At 46.4% G+C, this 13,634-nt stretch overlaps 1 long non-coding RNA gene across 1 annotated transcript in view; it reads right to left on the minus strand.

Annotated features, from left to right (window-relative positions):
• Nucleotides 1-11,499: 11,499 nt before the first annotated feature.
• Nucleotides 11,500-13,634, minus strand: part of LOC309361318 — a 142,701-nt gene continuing 140,566 nt past the window's right edge. Inside the window, exons 2-3 of the long non-coding RNA XR_014164416.1 lie at nt 11,814-11,926; nt 11,500-11,734 (exon numbers count right to left, since the gene is read on the minus strand). This is a non-coding gene — a long non-coding RNA (uncharacterized lncRNA). The remainder of the gene's footprint in view (nt 11,735-11,813; nt 11,927-13,634) is intronic.

The following is a 13,634-nucleotide window of genomic DNA, read 5'->3' on the forward strand; positions in this document are numbered from 1 at the left end:
ATATATATGTGCTCTGCAGAGGCACCAGGAATAGAACCCTGCCCGAAGGGGTTCTCAATTCTGCCACATTCACTGCGCTGCATGTTAGGGGATTGGGAAACAGACCTTAAAACACCTAGAGTCTTGCAGAGTACAAGTATAAAAAATGATTATTTGGTCTTTAACTTTAAAAGTGACATGAGTTGCTCATGAGGTCAAATTTTGTGTTTTCATGTTAAAGGTGGGAAGGTTTCAATTACTAATACAATCATGTAATCATGTGCTGGTTTCAGAATTTGAATGTCATCAATTCACTGTGCTTTGAGCTACCTGGTATCCTAATGTTTTTGTTAATAGGTTTGTTTCTTATTGACTCTGTTGCATAAGGTACCCTGGGTGATTTAGAAACCACTTGTTAAATGTTGATCAAAAGTAAAAATGTACAAATGTATGGAAAAAGGTAGTGTTGTCAAAAGGGATGGGGTTTTAACCCCCCCCCCCATCCCATGTTCAGAGAGATGAGAAGAGAAGTAAGAGGGTTACGGGGACAACAGTAAATCATCCCCCTTGCAGTGTCTGTGTTTAACACAGGAACAAAGACGCTATGCAGCCCTTGGTGGAGTCTGGAACCCAGGTTAAAATGGGGCCAGAGAACACTAAGGAAAATTACAAATTACCAAATATTGCATAGCAATATTTAAAATCAACCAAAATTGATTTTTGCACTACCTTTATATTTTTGAAATGCGTATAATATTTTTATTTGTAAAAGGGATGAACAATTGTATGCAGAAGGTGAAGTAGTGGTCTGGGCTGAAGAAGGTAGAGGGAAGTAGAAAAGGTGAGAGGTAGAGGGTAGAGAAGTCAGAATGTTGGAACAGGAGGAAAGTTGGGCAATGGGCTGTAAAGATGATTGAGTGTTTATGCTGATGAGTATTAATGAAAGCAATATATTAAGATGCTATTATTGAGAGTTTACTAAATATAGTAAAAGCTGAATTGCATAAAGGTGGTGTGTGACCAGCGACACACTTAGTCAAAGTCTTGCATGTGCTGTTAAACAGCACTCAGATTATTGGTTGAGGTTTTCATGAGTAAAAACCAACTTTTAAAGAATTCTGAATTAAGAACTAAGAATATAATATATTATGGAACAGCCCTCTTTTTGGCTGGCTGGACAGCTAACCATCCATAAACTAACAGCAAGAGTAGGGACCTGGAATATTGTTTGTGCTCTTTTTAGTATGTCCCTCCCATGAAAGATACTCCTTGGATATCTATTAATTGAAAATTGAGATGGGCCTTTTTGATTTCTAAGTGTACATGCCAGAAGAGGTCTTAGGCAAAATAACTTTTATTTCCCTGTTCACATTTGGCTGTGGAAAGTGTTCCAAAACAAACATCTTATATGAGAAAAGGAGATACTGAAGCTCTTCATGTTGATTGAACCTCCAAAGTTGTCAAATGCATTAGTGACAGCAGAATCAAGATGTTGATAGACAAATACCTCAATGCTCATTGATACAATTACCCCCCCCCCCACTAGAGGACTAGTGGGTAGATCCGACCCAATATTTTTGTGTTAATAATTTCTAAAGCTTCAAAAGCAAACAAAAGCTCTATTAGAGGCCCTTTCCTTCAACTATACAATCTTGCAGGAAGTGCAGAGAAAGTGGAACTTGGGTTTTCAAACCAAAATGCTAAGTAAAACAGGATGATGTGAACACTGGCCCAACTGAATGCATGAATGTGTGAATCCATTTTAGGAAGAGTGTTGGGGTGAAATAGCAAACGTGCGTATTGGGAAACTGGGACCATAATTCATAAAGTGAATAACACCAAGCAAGCTTTGTCCTTCAGCAGAACACACTTAAGATACAGTGTACACAAAGCTACAGTCATACACAAAAGCTACAGAGCTTTTCTCTAGTGTAAGGTTTGTTTACACTCTCTGTAGCATACACAAGTAGGACCCAAAATGCATGAGGAATCAGATGCCACATTTTGAAGTAAGTGAAGGCCCCACTGCCTGTATTCATTTGTTTGTGGTTTGTGCCTTTCTTTGTGGTTTCAAATATGAAAGTTATCAGGCACTTCTTCTTATCAGGGCTGCTGATGTCATATGCTTTCGTAGCCTTCTCCGACATGGTAGTGTTCCCTAAAATGTTCCTAGTGCTCTAGGTCAGATATTTAGTTTCACATTATGAAAAGGAAGAAGCAGGAACCTTTCCCCTAAACAGTGTCTTGGTACCTGCTCTCTCAATCCCCCGACACCCCCCCCCCATCTGATATATATATAGGATTGAATTGAATAGAAATGAAGGAAAAAATTGGTGTTAAAAGTTGAGTTGCACCCTGTCAAACTGTTATCAGATGTTTTTTATAAGAAAATTGAGCCATACAGCAGGTGGAACTTAACCTATTGCTGTACCCTAATCAATTAAGTGTGCAATATTGATTGATTGAAGACGTGACCGTCTAATTGGTTTACGATAGCCAATTAGCCCTTCACCACGGTCCAGCACTCTTCCTCACGAACTGCGCACTTCTGCTGACCTCCTGGTCACGTCGTGCAGAGTAAAACACAGCGGTAAAAGACTGTCGCCTAGCTTCAGATAAACTCAGAGAGCACTTAAGTCCATTTACAGTTGTTTATTGAAACATTTCATCAACAGAATCCAGGACTTCTCTCAGCCATAGCAAAGCCACGTCTTTCTCTCTCAAAGACCCAGAGAAAATGGTTGACTCCTCCCAGCTTCTAGAAGCTGACGTCAGAATGTGACGCACTCCTCAGAACACTTAACCAGTTAAGTTCTGAATCTCTACACCCCCTCTTGCGTCGCGTTCTGACAAGACCTGTGAAACATCCTCCCCCAATGCCTTGCGCCCTCTCCTGGCGTTCCTGTTAGGCAACTGTGGAACAACCTCACAACTCTCAGAATCGCACTGTGCGAAACTTACCCACGCACCTGTGGCCTGGTACCTCTCAGGTGGAATACCCTTTGTTGTGCGACTGGACCGCCTGGGTACAAACTCAGGTGTTTCCTCTGACTCACTGTGGTCAGCAGGTATGTCCTCAGCATCACGGGATTCCCCCTCTGACTTGAAGCGTCTTCGAATCCTTTCCATTACACTCACAGGGGAACTAGGCTCACTCTTGGGCTCTCTTTTAACAACTTGTGGAGATGCCCCATCCTGCTCTTGACCCTGGTCAGTGACCTGGTCGTCAACAGCAGACTCAGCCTCTCCTTCCTCCTCATCAGAACTGTCCTCTGGATCAGAGAGACAATCTGAAAGAACATCACGCTGGACAACAATCTTTGGCCTTTCATCCTGCTCAAAGAATTCAGCGTGTTTACTGATCAGCACTTTACTCTGATCACCTGACGGGTAAGCAAATCTCCATGCACATGCTGCTGGTTCATACCCACAGAAGATCATTTTCTGGAACTTGGATCCATCTGGCCCTCGCAAAGCCTCAGGCACCGGCACAGATGCAGGTGATCCAAACTTGCACAGAAAATGGACCTGGGGCTTCCTGCCATGCAACAAGAAGTAAGGTGTGTCACCTACCAGTGAATTGTAGGTCCGATTCCAGGTGAAGCACACGCATCTGGTTGCCTCCAGCCAAAACTTAGGAGGTAACCCAGACTCTGTAATCATCACCTGTGCAGCTTTGACCAGAGCCTCACTTCTGAGCTCTGCCACCCCCCTCTGCTGGGGATCAGTAACTGTGTGACGTATCCCTTTCTTGTGAAAGAACTTCTGCAGAGCAGAACCAGTGTACTTAGCATTTCTGTCACTGATGACTGCTCTCACCCTGGTGGAGAACCTCTGTTCTACCTCCTCAATCCAGCTCCTGATCAGCTGTGCTGCATCCTCCTTGGACTTGAGACCAAAACTCCAGGTGTTCTGCGAAAAACTGTCTTGAACCGTTAGCAGAAACCTGGCCCCTCCCAGACTCTGTTCCTTGACAGGATTGAACAGATCTATGTGTACCAGCTCAAAGGGTTTAGTGGTTACCCTTTCCACCTTTGGGTAACTGCACCCTTTTTCCTTTCTCTGTCTGCAAGTGTCACAATTAATGGCACTTCCACAATTTTTAATTCTACACCCCTTGGCAACCTCAGGCAGAGTCTGCAAGTCTTCTACCGACCCATGAATTGTTCTCTGATGCCATACGCATGCACATGTGATATGAGCGGGAATTATAGTACGCTGATTGGGAACTGTAGCACGCAACGCTTGTGCTTTCTCAACCTTCCCCTCACCCCCAAGAGACGTTTTAAGAATGAAAAGATCATTCTGCCCCTTCTCAACCTTGGCAAGTATCCTCTCCCCTTTGGAGATTGTACAGACAGCATTTTCAAAACAAACTTTGAACCCCTTATTTAACAAATAAGGCACAGACAAAAGACAGTGAGGCATCTCTGGGATGGTGCACACTTCGATCTGCTCCTGCAAAACAGAAAGGAACAATGTAGCACAGTTAGATACATTTTTTCTTTGTCCATCTGCAAACAAAACAGTTTGTCCTGCTGGAACTGCTTTGCAATTCCACATCTTAACTTCAGGTGTCTCAGGAACCATGTTGCGGTTAGCTGCTGAGTCAATAACAAAGCTCAGCTCAGTGTTTCTCACACAGCTGTTCTCAAACAAAGCCATGCTTGCAGAGAGCTGATAAGGCTCCTCTTCGCGTTTAGCACGTCCATTTCCCCGCCTGCCCGCCTGGCCATGCTTGTTGTCATGGAAACCCGGCTGGTTCCCATGGGAAGTGACCTTGGCAACATCCTGCTTCGATTCTCTGCTCCGGTGGGGGCAGCTGCCACGTAGATGTTGAACGCCAGTGGAAAAACACTGCCCGGGGCTCCTCTCTGCTGGTCTGGCCTTCCTTCTTCTGGAACGGCACCTCCCACCAGCCTCGCCCCCTCTGAAGCTCCCCTCCACTTCAGCACTAGTGGAAAGTTTTTTAAACTTGCCTTTGGAATTCTTCGCCCCCCCGATCTGCTCACCAGCGCTCCTTGAGGCTGATTCAGGAACAGGGGCTACTTGTCCAGCGTCTCCAGGGCCCTGGCCTCCTGCTGAAGCTTCACACAAACTTCGCAGCACCTCCCAGGCAGCCCACGCTGATTTTACACCCTCCAAATGGGGTCTCAGCGATGCATGAACGCATGCTCTCAGCATATCCAGCTCTTGTTGCATTCTCTGCTGGCTATCTTCAGGCAACACAGCCTCACAGCCTGCAACGTCAGCTCCAGCCGCATCCCGGCTAAGGGGTGGTAGTGGCTCCCTCTGGCTTGCTTCCCAAAGCCCATGGACCAGGAACCAACCCCTTATTCTTCTGCTCCAGGTTGCCCAACTTTTTAAAGTTAGGGTTTCCACCGGTATATCCTGGCTCTCCGCCATCTTCTCCCGTTCTCCCAAGGGGGCCCAAGCTTACTTACGATCAGCTTCAGCTTCTGCTGGCTCTCCCTTCCGTGGAGAAACGATTCCCAGCTGCTCTTAGCTTCCAGCTCTCTCTGCAGCTCTACTTTGCAGCACCAGGCAAACTTTTGCTTCTTTCAGCCAGCCGCTTGCCTCCGGCTTGCCCCCTCTGCCTCAGAACGCTGACTTCAAAGCATTCCAGCAGCCTCCAGCGACAGTTTTACGAGCGGTGACTGACCTTCCATAACCTGTGCAATATTGATTGATTGAAGACGTGACCGTCTAATTGGTTTACGATAGCCAATTAGCCCTTCACCACGGTCCGGCACTCTTCCTCACGAACTGCGCACTTCTGCTGACCTCCTGGTCACGTCGTGCAGAGTAAAACACAGCGGTAAAAGACTGTCGCCTAGCTTCAGATAAACTCAGAGAGCACTTAAGTCCATTTACAGTTGTTTATTGAAACATTTCATCAACAGAATCCAGGACTTCACTCAGCCATAGCAAAGCCACGTCTTTCTCTCTCAAAGACCCAGAGAAAATGGTTGACTCCTCCCAGCTTCTAGAAGCTGACGTCAGAATGTGACGCACTCCTCAGAACACTTAACCAGTTAAGTTCTGAATCTCTACATTAAGTACATGAATATGTATATCAAGGATTAAATTATTTGCAGATAAATAATAGATAATAATAGGGAAAACTGGGAAGGACTGTCCTACAGTTTATTCAAAAGTTCAATCAACTTTCAAATGCAGCCCAACAGAACACCCTTTCGCAGTAAATATTCTGCAGAAAGAATTTAAAACAGAAGCATATCTTAAAAGGCAAAGAAAGGGTAATCACGGTAATATGCTACCTTCCAAGAGGATCTCATTCTTTTGTGATTTAATTTCTGCTTGCAATTTGTGTGTATATGCTACAATCACATTTAACCCTGGAGAAGAGAGCCAGCATCTGGTACGTTTTTTTGTGTGTTTTTAAGCTTTCTGTTTGTGTGAATGATTTCAGATGCCAGATCATCACCTGTGTTACCTTGTTAATGTACTTCATCTTTGTGTCAGTGTCACACACAAACAAAAGAGAGAGGGGGGGGGATGAGAAGGAAAAAATAATAATGATGATGATGTTGGGATTGAATAATTTAGAAAGGACTTAAGAAAAGGAGGTGAAGTGGACAAAAGGACAGTACAAAAGGGTGTTTCAGTATATAAGATCATATAGCGATAAAGTGGGTGTAGCGCCTTTGGTCCTGAGGGCAGCAGAGTACAGGGATGGGAATTGGCTGAAGAAACAGAAGGCATTAATGGGGTAATGGGGCCCTTTGGATGTCCAGCAGTCCTTTGTTGGGATCAAATTGTCGTTTTTGTGTGTGTATTGAATATATGCTATATGGTGATTTGTGGACCTAGTAGGTATCCAAAGCCATTTGCACATGGCGAAATATGTTTTCTATCAAGGTAATTTTACCAAGGTAATTGTTAGACCCTGATGATGACCAACCCATAGCCTATTTCTCTGAAAAATTAACCACTACGGGACATGTTTTGCCTCCCTGCATGCGAACAGCAGTGACTGCTGCCACTCTGATTACAAAAGCTGACAAGTTCACCTTTGGACAGGAAACCACGTGCGTCACTCCTCATGCTTTGCCAGCATTGTTGGACATGAAAGGAACTTATTTTTCTATCCCCCTTTGCCAAGCACTGCTCATGCACCTGCAGTTGCAGCTTTGAGTTACTGATGTTCTTAACCCACGCCTCCAGAGAGACTTCTTAACCCGGTTATGCCACCATCTATGGGAGAGGATGGGCCTCCAACACCTGACTGCATATATTCCAGCAGGCCTGATTTGAAGAATGAAGCAAACCCCAGACAGTATCAGATTGGACTGCTACGATTGATCTACACCAACCCCTTCGACTCGCCATCTCTTAGTGCCCTACAGACACCGCCTCACGCTTCTCACCGCATCGGCTCGGCCCCACCCACCAGACAACCACCCTGCTGGAAGCTGGCGTCTCTACACATGGCAAGAGAAGAATCCAGCGTGAACTAAAAGAGGACATTTTCTTTTCTTTCCCTTTGAATATGTAGCTTTGCATATAGCTTTGTGGGAGGTACCCTCCTTATTAGAAGAAGAAGGTATTAGGAAATAGATATATCCCTGTGCCCAAATGATGCAAGTAGGGCTGGGGGGGGGCATGGTTTTAGCCAGGATGGTAGTCTTCTGATTTCTGGCCATCGCCGCGCCCACACCACTTAAGGTAACCTAGAGGCTAATGAGAGAATGGGGTGCCCGCAACACGCAGAAATGGAAGCCTATTCTGCAAAACCAAACCAATTGCATGGTCTGCACCCGGGACCTCTCGCACTCTGTGACCTACAGATGCTTTGGGAGGAGTACCCCTCCTCCCTGTGCCTTGGAATGAGTCCTCAGTTACGGCCCCGATTTTGGGTTCCGCCGGATTTTGGGCTGCGTTAAATTTGACAGAAGGAGCCTGTGGCTTTAACACTTCTGACCATGGTGTAGCTATTCGACACCTGGCAACAGAAAGAGAGAAAGTAGCCCATGCTCCTGTCCCAACCAGGAACGGATGGGACATGTCTTGGTTGACTGAGTGGCTTCCAAACCTTGGGTGGCTTAGAGGACTTGTAATGATGTTAATAGACTAATCTTGCTTCTTTTCTGCTCCTGTATACCCTGCTTAACGCAATGCCTGCAAAATATGATGCATAAAATGATGTTACGAATGATTCGACCCCAGATTACAACACTGACACGAGAATACCAGCCAGTACCTTGGAACGAGCCGAAAGGCTGTCCAAAAGAAGAGTAGGGAATGAAGGAATGGGTTTCCCAAACCCCAAAACTGACTGTGCAGGCAGTTTTTAAACTGCACCAAAATCCCCATTTCTCCTTAGCTAAAATGCATAAACTTTAGCCGTTGAGCAAATGCAAAACAAGAACACAGCTCTCTCCCCTTATCAGTTTGACGGCAAGACTGGCCTTGACTTTACCAGTAGAACAGACACAGACATATGTCCTGACCACAAATGACGCAGAGACCCAAGTCTGGGACTAACGCCAGAGCATGTTCTCGGAAGTAGTGACCTCTTGCTCCAAGATAGGAGTAGGAACAGGAATATCCTTTTATGGTCAGAAGTACAGGAAGGAAGATCCTTTTTGTGGTTGAGAGTACCAGAGCAGGAACATATGTGATGTCAACCTGTGTACGTACGCCGACGTGGTTGGGCTCCTAGGGGAGGAGTGAGAGGGTGCCTGGAGGATATATAAACTGCATGAAACCTGTCATTTCTTTGTACTTGCTGTGGACTCACCACGCAGGTGCCTTCTGCTATCCGGAGAGCAGAATAAACTCTTTCTTTGAAACAACCTCGGTGTCATTTTGACTTCCTTCCTCCTGTCCTGGAGCAACGCAGACCCAATCGGGGATCCATGCTTTGTAACCACATTTTTGCACCATTGCAGCCCCAGGCAACAGTGGGTGCATGATTTTTTTGGTGCAGGCTGTAGCCATGGACATGCTATGTGATCTGATGGTGAATTTGGGGTGACCCAATGCAAAGATCCTGAGAATCCCTGTGGATCCATGCTTTGTAACCACATTTTTGCACCATTGCAGCCCCAGGCAACAGTGGGTGTGTGATTTTTTTGGTGCAGGCTGTAGCCATGGACATGCTATGTGATCTGATGGTGAATTTGGGGTGATCCAATGCAAAGATCCTGAGGATCCATGTGGATCTATGCTTTGTAACCACATTTTAAGTGGGGAGTGAAGGAAAAACAAAGAAGGGACATGAGAGGGGTGTGCAGAGAAGCAGCTGGCTAAGAATGCAGGAGAGGGATTTAACGGGAGAGAGGAAAGAAAGGCAAAAGTTTCCCCCCACCCAAGCCAGCCATATCTCTCTCTCTCTCTCTCTCTCTCTCTCTCTCTCTCTCTCCCCTCCCTCCCTCCCTCCCTCCCTCCCCCCTCTCTCTCCCTCTCTCCCCCTCCCCCTCTCTCTCCCTCTCCCTCCCCCCCCTCTCTCTCTCCCTCCCCCCCTCTCTCTCCCTCTCCCCCAGCAGCACCGGAGCACAGAGACGACACTCTGCTTGCCTGGAGGGGAGGGGCTTTCCCTGCTCTTTGTTCCCTTTCAGCAAACACAGCAACGAAACAGAGGAGGGTGGGCAGTAAGACCCTGAGGCAGAATGCAGGAAAGCAGCCACTTCCTCTTTTCAGGTTTCCCTTCTCCGTGAAGCGCGATTTGATTTTTGCCTGATTTTTCGGCTCCAGGGACCACACATTCGCTCTATAACACGCACAGACATTTCCCCTTCCTTTTTAGGAGAAAAAATCTCCGTGTTATAGAGGGAAAAATACGGTAATTGGGTTACAGTGGGCTTAATTTTCACTGCACAGTGTGGACAATACTGAACTAGCTGGCTATCAGTGTGCTGATTGTGCTTACCACTCAAAGTACCTCCCAGTGTATGACTGGGAACAGTTATGGACCACAGGTATGAAGTTTACGGCATGTAATGCCTTAAGAGAGAATATAATGAAAATGATATACAGGTGGTACATGACACCAGTCAAGCTTGCGAAAAAATATCACTTGCCCGATAATAAATGTTGGAAATGTAAAGAGAATGAAGGTACATTCTTTCACCTTTGGTGGACGTGCCCAAGGATTAAGGCTTTCTGGGAGATGATCTATAATGAAATGAAAAAGGTATTTAAATATACCTTTCTGAAGAAACCAGAGGCCTTTCTCCTGGGCATGGTCAGCCAATTGGTGCCAAAGAAGGACAGAACTTTCTTTATGTATGCTACAACAGCAGCAAGAATACTCATAGCAAAGCATTGGAAGACACAAGATCTACCCACCCTGGAAGAATGGCAGATGAAGGTGATGGACTATATGGAACTGGCGGAAATGACTGGCAGAATCCGAGACCAGGGAGAAGAGTCGGTGGAGGAAGATTGGAAGAAATTTAAAGACTATCTACAGAAGTATTCAGTTACAGATAGGTAGCCGTGTTGGTCTGCCATAGTCAAAACAAAAAAAATTCCTTCCAGTAGCACCTTAAAGACCAACTAAGTTAGTTCTTGGTATGAGCTTTCGTGTGCATGCACACTTCTTCAGATACTTCAGATAGTTTTGACTACAGAAGTATTGTAAGATTAATGAATGTTAGAATGATGTTGGAATGAATTTATGTGATTTTAGCAGAAATGTAACAAAGATTTAAGAAAAATAGACTGTTAATTGCTGAAAGGAGGGAAAGTAAACTTATATTAATACCAAGATAAATTTCCAGGACAAAAATTTGAAAAGAGGGAAAGGATTTGCTGAAATGGATAATTGACTTAGAATACAAAAAAGGGAGGTGTGAGGAGGTCAGGGAAATAAGCCAATGAAAGGAAAGTAATGGAAAGATTTGCTGTATTTTTTTTCTTTATCGATTTTTCTATTTACTTAATGGATATAAATTCTTTGTTTTTTCTTTTTCTTTTTTCTTTTCTGTAATTTATCTTTTCTTGTTTAAAAGGATGGTTTTTTTTTATTTTCCTTTTTGTATTTTTAAAAAACTTTAATAAATATCTTATAAAAAAACAAAACAAAGTACCTCCCAGTGTAGACAATACTGAACTAGCTTGCTTTCTTTGTTCTGATTGTGCTTTCCATTGAAGTACCTCCCAGTGTAGACAATACTGAACTAGCTTGCTTTCATTAGGCTGATTGTACTCAACAGGTGGGCATTTTGACTTAACTTGCTGTTAGTGGCATAATTCACTGCCTGCGTAGTCATTACTGACCCGGGTTGCTGGTACGCCTGTGTCGGCATGGCTTCTGGTAGAAACCAACAGGCATCTTCCCGTAATGGTGGCAGGGCTGGCTCCTCAGGTGGACCTCAAATGCCCGCTATGTCGTGCGATCCTGAAGCATTTGCTCAATTTTTCTTGGCATTCGAAATTTTTTACATGCGGTGTAGGCCAGGAGTGAGGGCGCTTCCTGCTCCCCTTTCTGCATCCCAGGATTACATACCTGTCAGAGCTGCCTCTAGGTCCCAGCTCACAGAGGACCAACGCTAGCGGGTAGTAATGTACAAAAGTCTTTATTGAAGTTCAGTTTCCATTTCCAAGCTGCAGCGTGCAGCTCTACGTCTTAGAACCTAGATCGGCGAAGCTCCGTCTGAGTCTCCGCCCCCTGTACACCAATTTAAGACTCTAGCCTTACTCCACCTCTTCCGTCTCTCCTTTCTCCTCTGGGTCCTTCTGCCCCCCGGGGTCTCCTCCTTTCTGGACTCTTCTGACGCTGACCCCCCTGACTCCTGTCCCTCCTTTCGGCGGGCTTTAGGACCTGGCTCCCTATCTGGGCTACCAACTGTGCCGCCCTCCTGTACATTTGAACTTGGCGCGCGCGCCCAGCCTCCAACCTTCCTCTTGACCGTTTCCCCGCTCTCCGATGGAGGCGTGGCCAATCCTGACTCATCTCCTCCCGCTGGTGGTGAGCAGCCTGATCCCAATACCTGGGACTCCTCCCCCCTACTGCGTTCTGGTGGGGAAGCTGGTCCTGATTTCCAACTGCTGCTCTCTGAGTCCCCTCTGGCCCCTTCTTCCTGGGGTGTCCCCCTAGGCACCCCCTTGCTCTGACCATGGGAGCCCCTTTCTGTGAGTCTTCCGATTCGCTGGAAAGGCTCAGAGACCTCGGACCACTGTCATCGCTTACAATTCCTTCGGATTCCTCCCCCTCGCTCTCCATTTCCTCCCTTTCCTGTGCCTCTGCTCCTGAGCCCCTGACAATACCTGACACCCTTCCGAGTAATCAAGAGTGCCCTTGTACCTCAACCTCTGGCTCTGACCCCGCCCCGCCCACAACCACCTCCGGTTCCCGCCCCTTAACATGTTCCCGGTCCTCTCACTCCCTTAGGTCAAAATTGGCGTCCTCGGGTGTTAGGACGCTTCATAATGGGCTTAACAACACTAACAATCAGCAAGCCATAGATGTGCCCAATATCTTTCAGGATCCACCACCGCAGCCCACAACAGCAGTAGGAGATTCTGGGTCCTCTTCCGATGGGGAACACCAGGGACACCAGGACGTGCCCTCGGCTGCAGCCCCGACCACGACTACCGGTGTGGAACAGGGCGGAAAAAGGAAATCCAAGAAGAAGCACACGTCAAAGAAAAGCAGGACGTCAGACTCCGAGGATGAGTCAGGTACCACCTCTTCCGCTTCGGATAGTGACGCCCCTATGGAAGACTACTGGGGTTTGGGCGAGGACATTTCCGGGCTCCCCTTGTGAGTCCACGAGAGGAGGGCCAATTCCCATCGTAAGTCCTTTAACGGGTCCTTAGAATGGGAAGGGGGGTCATTGGTGGAAGATGTAAAAACATCCACCAATGTGTCCACTGACTTTATATTAGGAAACCACTTATCACAAAAGAAAAGAACTAAGATTCTCAATGGGGACTACATTGATATATTTACTCTCCTCCCCCCGACTAAAATGACAGGGAAAGGAGAAAAGAAACGTTTGTATGGGAAGCGGAGGTATAGGACCCCCCGAGCCGAACACACTTTTGAAAATTGGTTAGATGGGTACCAGGTTTTTATGGGGGTAGTTTCAGCGGCTTATCGCAAACGCGTGATGCATCTCATCGCACACATAGAGTATGTGAGAAGGGCATTTGCCCTAGCGGGGGAGAACGCCGCTTTATCTTATGATGAAGATTTCCGTAGACATGCTTCCCTTTTACCATCCACTCGCTGGGACCTGAGGGACCAAAACTATTGGATGGAGCACGTAGGCCCGTATGTTGAAAAGAAATTGCAGGACTCCTCTAAAGCTGGGAAGGTGGAGCCAAAGCGGCGACGTCAATGCTGGGACTTCAACAAGGGGGTCTGTTCTCGGTCAGCCTGTAAGTATGCTCACGAATGTGAGAGGTGCCTCGGCAGCCATCCGGCCTCAGCGTGCTTTAAGGGTAAGCAGCCCTTTCGGGGCGGAAGGGGGTACTCACACCAAGGCACAAGGGGTACCCTCGGAGAACCCCAAGGGACTGCCGGGGACCGCCAGTAATAGCTCTCGAGGGTTAGCCTTCACTCCAGTCAAACTACATCCTTTAAAAACCCTGCTAGATAGTTACCCTGATAAAAAAGCAGCCAGATACCTTTGGGAGCGGTTTTCTTTAGGCTTCAGAATCCCGCTTTCTTTTCCACCCAA

The sequence above is a fragment of the Podarcis melisellensis genome, assembly GCF_964234715.1.
Source record: "Podarcis melisellensis genome assembly, chromosome: W".
Lineage (NCBI taxonomy): Eukaryota > Metazoa > Chordata > Lepidosauria > Squamata > Lacertidae > Podarcis > Podarcis melisellensis.